Source organism: Vigna radiata, chromosome 9, assembly GCF_000741045.1.
Source record: "Vigna radiata var. radiata cultivar VC1973A chromosome 9, Vradiata_ver6, whole genome shotgun sequence".
NCBI lineage: Eukaryota > Viridiplantae > Streptophyta > Magnoliopsida > Fabales > Fabaceae > Vigna > Vigna radiata.
The window spans coordinates 8,899,560-8,916,151 of record NC_028359.1 but is presented as its reverse complement, the minus strand read 5'-3'; the positions used below and the strand labels follow the sequence as shown (position 1 = coordinate 8,916,151).

At 29.5% G+C, this 16,592-nt stretch overlaps 1 pseudogene; it reads left to right on the top strand.

Moving 5' to 3' along the window:
* The first annotated feature begins 4,263 nt into the window (after positions 1 to 4,263).
* LOC106773265 lies at positions 4,264 to 5,204 on the top strand (annotated as a pseudogene).
* The last annotated feature ends 11,388 nt before the right edge of the window (positions 5,205 to 16,592 follow it).

Genomic DNA, 16,592 nt, shown 5'->3' with positions numbered 1-16,592 from the left:
CAAAACGAAAATTGATTCTTGAGAGATGACCTAAGAGTCATTCCCTAGTTATTGCATTTAATTTGTAACACTAATTTGAGTCAAGTGCAATTGCTCGAGGAGGAGAAACGAAGGTGTTGGAGCTCTCACGGCGTGGTCTCGTGACGACGCTAACTAGCCTGAAACACCCTCTGGCAATTTCAATCAATCCTATATCATCAAGGTCTGTGCAGTTACCAACAAACAAAGACTGAAGTCCATGGCAGAGAAAATCTGAAGCGACCTGTGCAAGGGTTTCATAAATTAGGGTTTCATATTGGTAAAATGCTTTCTTTCTTCTGCGGCGGCTGCTTGCATTCTGCCATGGCTTCAGTGAATTGGACTGATGTTGATGGTTTCTTGGGTGACGCGATTTTGGTTTGATTGGTTGCCATGGTTGTCAGATGAAGGTTTGAGTGGCGTGATATGGAGAAGAGGGGTAAATGAAATTTACGCTTAGGGTTCTTCGTAGGGTTTAATTTGGGGTTCTTGGACTGTTGTGAAAATTTGCTTTTCTCCGGGATGTAACTCGGACAACCCCACGAAAATAGGAACCTCTAAATGGGTTTAACCTTATTTTAATTATTTTTATTTTCATTTTTATATTTTAATATGACTATTATAGTAATAGAAATAATATTTTAATAATTATTAAAATATATATTAAATAAAAAATATTAAATTAAACTATATTATTATTAAATTTAATTTATATTTTAATTTAATTTAATGTTCTAATATAATTGAATATATTTAAATATAATAAATTAAATTTTATATTATTATTGCTATGAATATTATTAAACTTTTAAAAATATTTAAATAGATTTTAAATTTAAAATTTTTCATGAATTATATTAACAAATGGTCACTTGTGAAAAAAAATATATCTTTTTACTTATTATATTAGCAATAAGTTTGACACATAATTTTATTATAATAATTTAAAACAAAGTTAAACATATCATCTTTATTTCATATTTATCTTTCATTTATATTTTAGATTTAATACATATTTCTTTTATTATAAATAAAAAACTATATATTCAATAAAAAAATTATTCACATATAGAATTTTTATTATATTCAACAAAAATAAAAATCAGTACCATTGATTAAGTTTTTTTTTTATTATTATTTTCTTTCATCTCTTTTCCTTAATTTACAATATTTAATTAAGTCTCATGCCGACAACACATTTTTAAACCTTAATCTACCACTTGGTAAATCAAAAGCCTCAATCTTCTCGTTTTCTCAAACCTTTCACTCTCTTCTTCTCCTTTCATCATGGCATCTTTAATCCATGAAGATATGGTATTAATGCTTTCGTGGGGAAGCTTGATCATTATGTTTGGTACCCTTTTCCTTTTTGTAGTCCATTCAAACTATGAAGACAGCTTAATCAATGAAAAAAACAACTTCTCTGTGAGAAACGCCACCGTGGTCAGCTTCTCCTACAATACCACCGCCGCCACCTTCACTTACAACCTCTCTCTTTTCGTCACCATCCCGGAAAAGTTTGAATCCCTTAAATATTTCAAGTCCACAGTCTCGTAGCTAAATCATAGGTTTGCTTCGAAACCAAATGAAAGCTTGGTCCAAGGTTTCACCGGACTGAGAATGCGCTTCAACGGTGAGTATGTCGTGCTTTTCACTGAGGAACAACTTTTGACCTTAAACAAGAACCNCATGGCAGGACTTTACAACATCACTGTCAGAATATGGCAATCGAAGACAGACTCGTGTCTTTCACTTGTTCTATGTGACATACAAGTTCCTCTTCAATCTAGGGTTTTCTGTGATTGGACCGACGATGTTGATTAAGAAGAATTGCACAAAAGCGATCATTATTACACTTCATTTTTATTATTTTTATTTGGTTCATGGAATAAAGGTTAGTATTTATTTAGATGTTTTGGGGTTTTTTTAATCTAATAATTAATTACCATTAGCATGTAATGCAAAGGAATTATCTTTCTTCTTTTTTGGTACAAGAGTATCTTACTGCATGTAATTGTTTATAAATGATACCCAGTTTTAAGTTAGGGTTTGAGATTTTGAGAAGATAAGCTATATTATTGGTATTAAATGTAAGGTTTAGAGTTTGATTAGGGTTGTATGAGATTTTTTCAATGTTGATTGAGATTTCTTTGTTCAATTAGGGTTAGGTTTGTATGATATATCAAATTCAGTGATTATATTATGCAAATATAAAAAAAATTAAGGATTTATTTTCAATAATAATTTGTTACATCCGGTAACAAATGGAGGAGAGAAAGGGGGAAAGAACCCTAACAATTTGAGAGAAAGAAAAACGCTATTATGAATACATAAAAAAGAAAAAAAATATATCTTGAACCATTGTTTTTGGAAAAATATCTATTTTACAATTATTTTTAATAAATTATTTTTTATATTGTTATAAGATGATTGTAGAAGAAAGAAAAAGTCAATATATATATATATATATATATATATATATAAAGTCTTATATTAACTTTTTAGTTTTGAGTATAATATTTTTTGAAAACAAATTTATCGTTTTACACATAAAATCATAACTTTGAACCATTATAATTTTAAATAGAAAAAAATTACATCATAATTATTAATCTTTCTTTTAGAGTTTTTTCTTTCATAATTTTTTTAATATACAATTTTCTCATTTTTTTTTAAATATATTATCTTTATTTTATATTTATTTTTTATCTTATTTTTTTATCTTTAGCTAGTTTGTTATTATTTTTTAAATTTATTTTAGATTTAACTTATATTTCTTCTATTATAAATAGAAAACTCTATGTATATTTTATTATATTTAACACTTTTCATTTAATTTTTCCTGTTTCATAATTGTATCATTTCATTAATAATATATAAGTATTAAATATAATATTAAAATTTTATAATGCACTACATATAATAAAAAATATAATATTAATATTTTTATTCGTGTTAATAACTATGAAAACATAATATATAGGTTCATTCTAAAAGAAAATTATTAGAGATTTTGAAAAGAAAAGAATTTTTTATAGAAAACCAACTTATATTTTGTTGAAAACATTGATGTGGGATGATATGGTCTTAATAAACTCACTGTAATGCGACATCGATATTATGTTTTATTTTTGGATAATTATTCTAATTATTTGTGGATTTTTCCGTTGACTAGTAATGTATTTGAAAAAGGAAAAAGTCTCTTTAACAACTTTTTTTTGACAATTTTTTGACAACACATACGTGACAGTTTGTGATTGGTCCGTTTCTAATATTTTTTTAGAATAAATTCAAACAAACCAATAGAATTGTAACACGTGTCCTGTTGTAAAAAAGTTGTTAAAAAAGAGTTGTTAAAATATCATTGTCCAATGGGAGAGAGTTTGACAATGGTCTTTTTTAGGACTTTTGTAAAATTAATGGTATGTCTTTCTGTCTTTTTTGCCCCCACACCTAACAGAAAATTCAGAATATCAATAATATGTCTCGTACTTTTCTTGCTCATGTCTCTCTTCCTTCTTCTTTTTGGCATCATGCATTACAAATGGCAACATATCTTCTTAATATTCTTCCAAAAGTAAGGTTTTGGGAAACACTTCTCTTCTTCAAATTCTATACCAATGGGATCCCTCATATTCTCACATTAGGGTGTTTGGGTGTCTATGCTATCCTTTTTTTCCATCCACCGCAATCAATAAATTACAGCCTCGACCTATCCCATGTGTGTTTTGGGTTCACATAATCATGGCTACAAGTGTTATGATTTATCTTCTAATAAGATTATAATTTGTCGTCATGTCTTTTCCCATTTCAGAAACTACATTCCCCTTCTTCTACTTCTTATGATTTTTTTTATGATGATATGAGTGCATACAATATTCATCATACCTTCATGATCAATCTCTAAATGTTTTTGCTCCTCCCACGGACCAACCTAAAACACAAAGCCACCCCCTTACTAGCCCAAATCTCGTGAGCCCAAACACTACCAACCCACACTTCCCTTCAAGCCCACCCGCTTCTCCTTCCCTTAGCCCATCCTTTTCTCCTATCTCCATAACAACAAACCAAATAGTACCTTCCCCTCACATTCCTATCCAATCGCCCCGTATGGTCACAAGAAGCCAAATGGGCAATTTTAAGCCAAACAAGAAATATGATGATGAATATGGCTTAGCCACTTCAGTTACTCGGTCTTCATTACCTCGTAACCCAATTGCAGCTCTTCGTGATCCCAATTGAAAAATGGCCATGGACGATGAATATGATGCTCTTATTAAAAATAAGACATGGGAGTTGGTACCACATCCACCTAATGTTAATGTTATTCGATCTCTGTGATTTTTACTCATAAAGAGAAATCTAACGGTGTGTTTGAGAGGCATAAAGCCCATCTTATAGGTAATGGAAAAACTCAGCAGGTTGGCATTGATTGTTGAGAAACTTTTAGCCTAGTAGTGAAACCAGCTACAATTTGCACCGTTCTTTCTATTTCTCTTTCCAAGGAATGACCCATTCATCAATTGGATGTCAAAACATGGTGAGCTGCAAGAAACAATTGATATGCCTCAACCATTGGGGTATCGTGACTGTACTCATCCGGATTATGTGTGCCATTTGCATAAGTCATTATACGGGCTTAAATAAGCACCTCGTGCTTGGTATATGCGCTTTGCTAATTATGTTTTGTCTCTTGGTTTCTCAAATAGTAATTGTGACCAGTTATTATTTATTTATAAAATGGGTTCACACATGGCTTACATTTTCTCTATGTTGATGACATTATACTTATTTTCTCTTCTCATGCTCTGCGATTAAATATTATGAATCTTCTAAGCTCGGAATTTGTTATGCATGATCTTGGTCCTTTGAAATATTTTCTTGGCATTGCAGTGACCTGACATAAGAGTGGTATGTTCCTTTCACAGCGCAATTATGCCGAAGAAATTATTGATCGGACCGATATGTCTTCTTGCAAGTCGTCTCCAACACCGGTTGACACCAACGCTAAGGTGGGTACTACTTCTAGTGCACCTTATGAGGATCTCATTCTTTATAAGAGTCTTGCTGGGACTATACAATATCTCACTTTCACCAGGTCAGATATCTCTTATGCGGTGCAACAGGTGTGCTTATATGCACGATTCGAGGATGGACCATATCCGATATTTACAAGATACACTTGATCTTGGTCTCTATCTCAATTCATCTACGATCTCATCTCTTGTTTCTTATACTGATGCTTATTGGGGTGGGTACCTAGATATAAGACATTCTATCTCAGGTTACTGTGTGTTTTTGAGTGACAACTTAGTCACATGGTTCTCCAAACGTAAATCTACATTCTCTCAGTCTAATGTAGAGGTTGAATACAGAGGTGTTGCTAATATGACCTCTAAGTTGTGTTGGCTTTGAAATCTGCACCCTCATAAAAAAATTTCCCATTTTTTCCTTTCGGGATTTTTAAAAAAGTAATTTCTGTTTTGTTAGAAAAAGACTTCCTGATCTTTTAATATGCATAATCTGAAAGTTAAACATGATTTTCAGATTATGTAATTTGGAAGTTAAATTACATTTAAATTTTGTATTTTCAGAATTTAAAAGTTACTTTTAGGATTTCGAAAAGGTAAAATGGGTAAAATATTTATGGAGATAGAAGAAGTAAATTTGGAAAATGCATGAAGAAACTGACCTGTTCTAACCATAAGAGCTTAGCATACTCCAACTTGTTTTTTAAGGTTCAGAGAAGCAAGTTAACTGAAACGAGTTTGTGGTCTAAATTTTATCCATGAACATGTTGAAATTGTGTACTTTATTGTAAAATGTAAATCACTTTATTTATTGTGTTTTTTTTTTACATATTTATTGTGGATATATTAGAGGTGAAACTCCATGGAATGGTCTTCATTCATTATTCTTTTGAAAATATCTTGCCTGTTAATTTAACTTTTAAAAATTTAAAATTCTTAATTAAGATATAGGGAATATCATTTTAAAGTTTTATTTTATTATGCATATTAAACTTTACAGGAAATGAACATTAATTAATTTTAAATATTGAGTATTAAAATATTTGTTTCATAATAAAAATGATTAATAGCTTTAAATATTTAGTAATTCTAAAATACAAATTTTGATAATTTCTTACAATAAAATTATTATATCAATAATGAAACACTTTATTAAGCTTTCAAGTACCAAGTCCTTCCACCTCTTAATTGTTAAATTAGTGAATTTAATTTACATCAATCCTTTAAGGCCTTAGTATCCTTTATATTTTTAAACAATGATTATTAATTTGAATTATTAAATGATATTATGTATTGTATTTTTTTTCATAGTTTATTTTAGTTAAAAATATTTGAGTATAGAAAACTTTCAAAGAAGATAAAATGAATGGAATATTTCATATTGTTTTCATCTTTAAAAGATGTCGGTGTCTATTTAGTATTATAAGATTGAAAATCTTGGTTTATTTTTATATAAGAGCAAGCTGTATTGTTTTCATCTTTAAAAGATGTCCTTATTAATTTAGCTCTTACATTATAGAAAATATATAAGGAGGTTTCTTCCTACATTTCTAATTTCTCTACACCTCCATTTTTTTTCAAAAATTCTATAATTAACCTTAATAGTTTCTTTTTTAATTTTTTATTTTTCTTAATAAATTTACTATGCACCCTCTTTAGCAGGACTATATATGTAACATATTTCGAAACGTTAATATATATATATATATATATATATATATATATATATATATATATATATATATATTCAATATTTTTTGTTTTTATTTATTTAAAATGTTTTTATTTACTTTAATTCAATAAAATATATTTTAAAATATTAATATACATTAAATTAAATTATATTAAAGTGTTAAATTAAATTAAATATTTATTAATTTTTAAATTAGAAAAAGAAAATTTAAAAAAAAAATGTTAAACGTGTTAAGACTGCTGTTAACAATCCTTTTCTTAGAACTACTACTTTTATAACAACATTCTTTGGAGAGGTCTTGATAGAGTCTGTGCTAACGTTTTGATTCTGCAAATAATGAAATTCAATTTCTTTGCTCACAAAAGGTTTACTTATTGTAAACATAAAGTAAGTGTTTAAAGCCAAATCAACTAAGTATTTAAAAAAAGAGAAAAAGATGGAGTTTCCCGTTTAGAAGACCCCCGATTTCTGACGCAGGTTCTGCGAATGAGATGATGAGCATCCGAGCTTCACGTCTTTTGGTTTATGACGAAAATAGTGATTTTTGGTTGTTGCTACTGAGACACGATTTTGGGTTGGTTTCTATTTACAGGTGAATCTGGGTTTGATGATGACGCAGAATGAAGATGTTTCCATGGTTGACGTCCTACCAATTTGAAGCTTCAGATTTTCTCTTCTCAATTCAAATTTCAATTAACTCTAATTTTAAAATATTTAAGAAAAAACCCTAATTTTCTAAATGTTTCATTTAGAAAATGTCACGTACAAGGATTTCATTAACAAAAAGCCACGTATAAGGCTATGTGCACGTCACGTCTCCAAAATTATCCATGTCACCCTCACAGGTAAGCAAAAACTTAATCCCGTTAAGTTGATTTAATGACAGGGATTCAATTGATTCAATTTCTCAATATTAAGAACTTAATTGGCAAAACCTAAAAGACGAGAATGTAACTCGGACAACCCCACGAAAATAGGAACCTCGAATGGGTTTAAGCTTATTTTAATTATTTTTATTTTTATTTTTATATTTTTAATATGACTATTATAGTAATAGAAATAATATTTTAATAATTATTAAAATATATATTAAATTAAACTATAATATTATTAAATTTTAATTTTAATTTAATATTTAATATATATATATATATATATATTAAATTAATTAATCTTCTAAAATAATTGAATATATTTAAACATATTAAATTAAATTTTATATTATTATTTCTATTAATATTATTAAACTTTTAAAAATATTTAAATACATTTTAAATTTAAAATTTTTCATGAATTATATTAGCAAATGTGAAATTTTTTTTTTCACTTTTGATTATATTAGTAATAAGTTTGATACATAAAAATTATTATAATAATTTAAAACAAAGTATTAGACATTTTATCTTTATTTTGTATTTAATTTTTTATTTTATTTTTTATTTTAGCCTTAATACATATTTTTTTATTATAAATAAAAAACTTTATCTGTGTATTCAATAAAAAAATTATTCACATACAGAATTTTTATTATATTCAACAAAAATAAAAATCAAGACCACTAATTAAGTTTTTTTTATTATTATTTTCTTTCATCTCTTTTCCTTAATTTACAATATTTAATTGAGTCTTATGCCGACAACACATTTGTAAATTTAATTTACCACTTGGTAAATCAAAGGCCTTTCACTCTCTTTTAATTGAGTCTTATGCCGACAACACATCTTCTCGTTTTCTCAAACCTTTCACTCTCTTCTTCTCCTTTCATCATGACATCATCTTTAACCAAGACACAGGAGGTTATCGCAATAATGTTCTGGTGCGCAGTCTCGATCATTATACTTGCTATCCCTATCCTTGTTTTAGTCCATTTAAACTACGAAGACAGCTTAATCAATGAAAGAAACAACTTCTCTGTGAGAAACGCCACCGTGGTCAGCTTCGCCTACAACACCACCACCGCCACCTTCACTTACAACCTCTCTCTTTTCGTGACCATCCCGGAAAAGTTTGAATCCCTTAAATATTTCAAGTCCACAGTCTCGTANCTAAATCATAGGTTTGCTTCGAAACCAAATGAAAGCTTGGTCCAAGGTTTCACCGGACTGAGAATGCGCTTCAACGGTGAGTATGTCGTGCTTTTCACTGAGGAACAACTTTTGACCTTAAACAAGAACCACATGGCAGGGCTTTACAACATCACTGTCAGAATATGGCAATTGGAGACAGACTCGTGCCTTTCACTTGGTATGTGTGACATACAAGTTCCTCTTCAATCTAGGGTTTTCTGTGATTGGACCGACGATGATGATTAAGAAGAATTGCACAAAAGCAATCATTTTTATTTGGTTCATGAAATAAAGATTCGTATTTATTTAGATGTTTTAGGGTTTCTTTAATCTAAATTAATTACATTAGCATGCATTGCAATGTAAACGAACTATCTTTCTTGTTTGTTTGGTACAAGAGTATGGAAATAACAGTACTGTATTTAATTGTTCATAAATGATACCCAGTTTTAAGTTAGGATTTGAGACTTTGAGAAGATAAGCTATTATTGGTATGAAATGTAAGGTTTAGAGTTTGATTAGGGTTGTATGAGATTTTTTCAATGTTGATTGAGATTTCTTTGCTCAATTAAGATTAGGTTTGTATGATATATCAAATTCAGTGATTATATTATGCAAATATAAAAAAATTAAGGATTTGTTTTCAATAATAATTTGTTACATCCGGTAACAAATGGAAGAGAGAAAGGGGGGAAAGAACCCTAACAAATTGAGAGAAAGAGAAAAACGCTATTATGAATACACAAAAGAGAAAAAAATATACCTTGAACCATTGTTTTTGCAAAAATATCTATTTTACAATTACTTTTTAATAAAATATTATATAATAATAAATTATTTTTTATATTGTTATAAGATGATTGTAGAAGAAAGAAAAACTCAATATATATATATATATATATATATATATATATAAAGTCTTATATTAACTTTTAAATTTTAAGTATAATATTTTTTGTAAAATAACTTTGAACCATATACTTTTAAATGATAAAATATTACATCATAATTATTAATCTTTTTTTCATAATTTTTCTCATATGTAACTTTCTTATTTTCTATTCATTTAATTTTTCCGGTTTCATAATTGTATCATTTCATTAATAATATATAAGTATTATATATAATATTAAAATTTGATAATACACAACATATAATAAAAAAAAAAATATAATATTAATATTGTTATTTGTGTTAATAACTACGAAAACATAATATATAGGTTCACACTAAAAGAAAATTATAAGAGATTTTATAAAGAAAATAATTTTTTTTTATAGAAAACCAACTTAATTATTTTATTGAAGATTGATTGAATCACTAGTGCAGAAAATCGACATCTTTACAAGTAACGCTAATGGGACGGTAGATTTCTGCATGTACGACATCGCTATAGACTTTGATTAAGGTCAAAGTTCGACATCTATAAAGACATCAGACATTACACTAACTGACGTCTAGGGGGTGTCCCTAGACTACGGTTCAGTGACATGTCCGACGTTTATAAAGCCGTCAAACATTGCATTAACCGACTTCTATGGGCGCTCTAGACGTCAGTCATTATATTAGCCGACGTCTATGGGCACTATAGACGTCAGTCATTACATTAACCGACATCTATGATGTGTTGTGTTTTGATGCGGTTTTTCTCGTGTCTTTGGGCAGCATAGTAGCAACTCCTTCCCTTGCTAGTTTCCTCGTAAGAAAAAATTGGATCTTTTGGATTTCTCATGGCATTTCAACCCAAAGACGAACTTGGGTCGTTGCCTAGGTCCATTCCCACCGCCAATGAAAAAGAAAACGGTGAGAATACGTGTCACCGTATTCTTTTTCATTGGCAGTGGGAATACACCGTATTGTCATGAGAGATCCAAAAAACCTAAGTTTTTCTTAGGAGGAAACTAGCAAAGGGAGAAGGTGCACTACGCTACCCAAAGACACAAGAAAAAACCGCATCAAAACACAACGAAAAAGATAATACATCAAAGATTACTTTAATTGGAATAAAAGCAAGTTTAACCATATCAAAAAGAGATTAAATGCACCTATAAATTCAATGGAGCGGAGAGAAAGGCAAAGGAAGACGATGAAGTGCACGGCATTACTGGTTCGCAATCACCGTTTTAACAAGAAATCAAACCTCGGTTGCACACGAGACTGATGTCTATAAAGGAAAGGACGTCAGTGACCTCACTAATCCGATGTTTTTGTGATTTAAAAATTAATATTCGCGAGGCTTATAGACGTTGACTACTGAGGCCACTAACGTCTATATACGATTATAGACGTTAGTGTGGAGGCATGAGACGTGTACATGACGGAAAGGAATGACTTTTCACCTGCCTGGAAGACATATAGACATTGGCTATCTCCTAACTGACGTTTATAGGTCTGACAGGTAGGTGAATAACCATTAATGTCCACCATATAGACGTCAGTTTGGCGGGATCCGACGTCAATATGACCGAAAGGAATGACTTTTCACCTGCCTGGCAAACATATAGACGTCGTCTATCTCCTAACCGACGTCTATAGACTTATAGACGTCGGGGCTGCCCTAACTGACGTCTATATGTTTGACAGGTAGGTGAATAGCTATTAATTTTCGCCATATAGACGTCGGGACCCCATCCAACTGACGTCTATATTTCTGAAAGAAATGACTTTTCACCTACTTGTCAGACATATAGACGTCAGTTAGGACAATCCCGACGTATAAAATACTATAGACGTCGGAGAACCTCCGAACTAACATCTATATGGCCAACTTATTCATGAAAATGTCACCGGTCATCAATATACATCGAGTTTACCCCTAACCGACGTCTAAGGAGTGACATTAATCAACGTTTTTGCACTAGTGAAAGATATGATCTTAATAAACTCACAATAAGTAAGAAGAAATATCAGTGTCTCTTATCTTCAAAATATTAACATTTTTATATTGATTCAGGAAAACAAATTATATCTTATTAACTCAATTAATTTAACAAAAACAAATTACTGTTGTAAAGACATAAGAGTGTTAATCACTTCTAATTAAAACAATCTTAGTAACTAATCTCAATGAAAAAGTCAAATATTATGGACACAATTGGTCCTAATTAAATCATTCGGTCTTTTTTTTTTTTTTTTTATCAATAATCACTTTGGTCTAAAATTTAAGTATACTTTAAAATGAAACCAACCCCACAAAAATTTTAAAGATATTGTTAAGATATGTAAATATATTTTGTTATTGTAGTTTAGATAAATATTTTGTTTATAATTATTTTTCTAAATATATACCTTATTATTATTTGTACCTAATTAGTTTTCTAAGATTATTATATTTATTCCAAGTCAGCGAATGAGATTAATTGAGAAAAATATTCTTTTATAGTATTAGACTTTTAGGGTAATATTTTTTTTATTCTCCTTCATTCATCTTTTTTTTTTTCTTTTTTTAACTATCATGACATACAACAAGAGTTCACTAGTGCAAAAACAGCGTATAACGTTACGCGTTCAACGTCTAACTACTCATTAGCCAACGTAAAAAATGACCGGTGACATTTTCTTAAATAAATGCAATTATTAGACGTCATTTAGAATTTTAATTCAACGTAAAAAATATAAAACATCGAATGCCCCAGCGTTGGACGTCAAAAGCTTAGTGAGTGCAATAAAAATTTGAGCGAGAGATTGAAAATTCATTCACTTTATCTTAACACGTGAGACCCTCTTCTCTACTCAAACTTTTCTCGAACGAAGTTTGACGACCATCAAATGTAATCTTTCTTTCATTTGATACAAATGAATGTTAATTAACTACTTTATGTATGATTTTCGTTTGTTTTGACCAATTATTTTCATGTTTTTGTCCTTCATAGGGGCATTTTGCTTTCTCTCTCACTGGTGGCAACAATTTATTCCGATGAACCCACCTTTTGAAGGTTAGTTTTCGTTTTGAAGAAATTATTTGTTGAACTTGTTTGTTGTTGTTTGGTTGAACTTGTTTGTTGGTGTTGTTTGATTGAACTTGTTTGTTGTTTGTTATTGTTGTTTATTGTTGACATTCATAGTTCATGCTTTATAAAATACCAAAAACTGAAACTTGTTGTTTTTCTGTTTTCTAAGTCTTGTAGAGTTGTAAAAAGATCACAATTAATTAAAAAAAAAATTATTAATGTCGTTGGCAAAATTTGACGTTAATTTAATGTCAAATTTTTTAAATTTGACATCAATTTAACATTCCCTAATATGACGTCGTTCTCGATAAAGGCCCAAAAAATTCGACTTTGTACCTGATTTTGTACAAGGGGTTCTTTCCATCTAGCTCTTACAGTCTCCAATATATGTAAGCATATCTCCATCACTCTTGAAATGGAGAATGCCCAATACTCTACATGGGTAGAACTTTTTAAAATCACCGCACCTTCTCATAAGGTCCTTCATCACATTATTTCTCGTGCCATTGGAAATGAGAAGGTACGTGTGACTGAGGATGAAAAGGAATTATGGTCGACTCTTGATGCATCTTCAATGACCTGTTGCCTACAATTATTACCATGGATGCTTGGAATAGGTTGAGAGATATTTTTTTAGACAACAAACATTCCCGTGTGCTAACTCTTGACACCGAATTCTCCAATACTAAGATGTAGATTTTTTCGAACGCTTTGGCATATTGCCAACGTCACTCAACTTGTTTCAGGTCTCACAAGCACATATTGTGGTGTAAGGACGTTAATTCGATAAAGTGATCCCCTACTCCCGTTTTATCATGCTCAGTCGATGCTCATACTTGATGAAGCCAGATTGGCATAGGCGGCTGCCATAGCCTCAGAGTCGGCAATGGTGATTGCCTCTTAATTCGTTTATGACACAAATTCCTCACATTCGGACCAGTTACACCACCAACAGCATCATGTTAAGCCGTCTGGATATCACAAGTATTTTCGAAAGAAATCCGGTGTCAGTGGAAAATATGGTCGTGCAATTTATTGCCACACAGATTTCAATTTTATTTTAGACTCGAGTTTTATAAAACTTAAGCAATTTTTTTTTCAAAGAACCACACTTTTTCAAAAAGCAATTGAAATAAAAATCAAAACGACTAGTTAAGTTTATTTATTTATTATTTATTATTGTCTTTCATCTCTTTTCCTTAATTTACAATGTTCAACAAGTCTTACGCCGACAAAACATTTATAGATCTTAACCTACCACTTCGTAAATCAAAGGTCTCACTCTCCTCCTTTTCTCAAACTTTTCACTCTCTNCTTCTCCATTCATTATGACATCTTCAACTGAGAGAATGAATGTTATGGATGCAACGCTCCTTGGGGTATTCCTGATCATAGTATGTTATTTCCTTCTCCGTGAAGAAAACAACTTCTCTGTGAGGAACGCGACCGTGGTCAGCTTCTCCTACAACACCACCACTACCACCTTCACTTACAACCTCTCTCTTTTCGTCACCATCCCCAAAATGTTCGAATCCTTTAACTATTTCAACGCCACAGCCTCGTACTTAAATCATAGGTTTGCTACGAAACCACATGAAACCTTGGTCGACGGTTTCATCGGACTGAGTATGCGCTTCAATGGTGAGTATGTCGTGCCTTTTTCTAAGGATCAACTTTTGACGTTAAACAAGAACCATATGGAAGGGCTTTACAACATCAGAATCATAATATGGCCATCGAAGACACACCCGTACTACGTCAAACTAGGGTTTATAAAGGCACTTGCTCTATGTGACATACAAGTTCCTCTCAAATCTAGGGTTTTCTGTGGTTGGACCGATCATGATTGAGAAGAATCTCAGAAAAGCGATTATTTTTACACTTCATTTTTATTGTTTTTATTTGGTTTATGGAATAAAGATTCGTATTTATTTAGAGGTTTTGGGGTTTTTTTTAATATAAATTACTTACCATTAGCATGCAATGCAAAGGAATTGTCTTTCTTCTTTTTTGGTACAAGAGTATGTTACTGCATTTAATTGTTCATAAATGATACTTAGTTTAAGTTTGGATTTGAGATTTTGTGAAGATAAGCTATTGGTATGAAATCGTAAGGTTTAGAGTTTGATTAGGGTTGTATGAGATTTTTTCAACGTTGATTGAGATTTCTCTATTCAATTATGACTTGTTAGGATTAGATTTGTATGATATATCTAATTCAGTGAGTAAATTTTACAATATAGTCTCTAGCAGCTTTTTTAACTAATATGTTTCGAGAAAATTACAGTATAAAAAATTAAGAATTTTTTTTCAATAATAATTTGTTACATCTGATAGCAAATGGAGGAGAGAAAGGGGGATAAGAACCCTAACAAATGGAGAGAAAGAGAAAAAACGCTGTTATGAATAAAAAAAAAGAAAAAAGATATAACCTGAACCATTGTATTTTGAAAAAATATATATTTTACAATTACTTTTAAATAAAATATTCTTTATACAGTATAAGCTGATTGTAGAAGAAAGAAAAAGTTATATATACTTTTTAGTTTTGAGTAATAATATATTTTGTAAAGTTTTTTTATCTTTTTACATATCAAATCATAACTTTAAACCATTATACTTTTAAATAGAAAAAATGCATCATAATTATTAATTATAATTTAAAATGTTATGTTTATCATGATCACTGTCATATTACTTGTCTCTTATATTTGTAATATATATATAGATATTAAATATATGGTGGGATCTATTGTGTTTACTAATTTAAATAATAAAAAATCAGCTATAAAAGAATTGTGTAGACAGGGTAATTTTTTATGTTTTATTTTGAATAGAAATATGCAAGTAATGTAAATAGGCATTTTCATCTATTTAAAAAACATAATTAAAATTAGTTTATATTATTAGATTTAGGAGAAAAAATAAATATGTTTAAAATTATTTAAACAAATAATTAATAATTAACAATCAGTTTATATATTAGATTTAGGAGGTAAAAAGAATATTTTTAAAACTACATCAATTTGCGCGTTGAATGAAAAATAGATAGAGTAGGGTATTAGTATTTTTTAATGGTTCAAAAATAAAGAAAATTTTTCTTTTAGAGAGTTTTTCATGTGACTTATTTTATTTTCATTTAATTTTTGTACCAATAGTCAATGTAATTGGAAAAATAATAATGAATATTTTGGATTTTTTTTCTATTCAGATTCTGTTATCTAATCACCTTGAAGGTTAATTTTCATTAGTTACTCGAGACAAAAAAAAAAATTCACTGAAAGAGAAGGTGTTGAAGTAGAACCATAACATTTAATCAATTTGTATAGTTGTTGTGTAAGATTTTAAATGGAAGAATTGTGCAATCTTTTATACTTTTTCAAACTTTTTTTTTTCATAGTTTGAAAACTTAGCTAATAAAATTTGTCATTCTTTAAGAGACAATATAACTGAGTTATTGAAAATATATATATATATATATATATATATATATATATATATATATATATATATATATATATATATATATATAATGTGTTTATGTTGATTTATTGACAAAAACAAATTATGCTATAATCATCCGACCAAAGATACAAAGAAATATTATGTAAGTCTTAAATGCTTTTAGTTAAAAAAATATGAGTAGTTACTAGTGATTAAAAAGTCAAGTATTATTAACATAACTACTTTTAATTTAATTATTTAGTATTCTTTGTATTAACCATCATTCTTGTCTAAGATTCAAAGTATACTCTAGAATTTAACCACTTTTGGCTCAAACACAAATGTTTGAAAGGAAATTATTTAAAAGATTAGGGAGATTGCTTATTAGAAA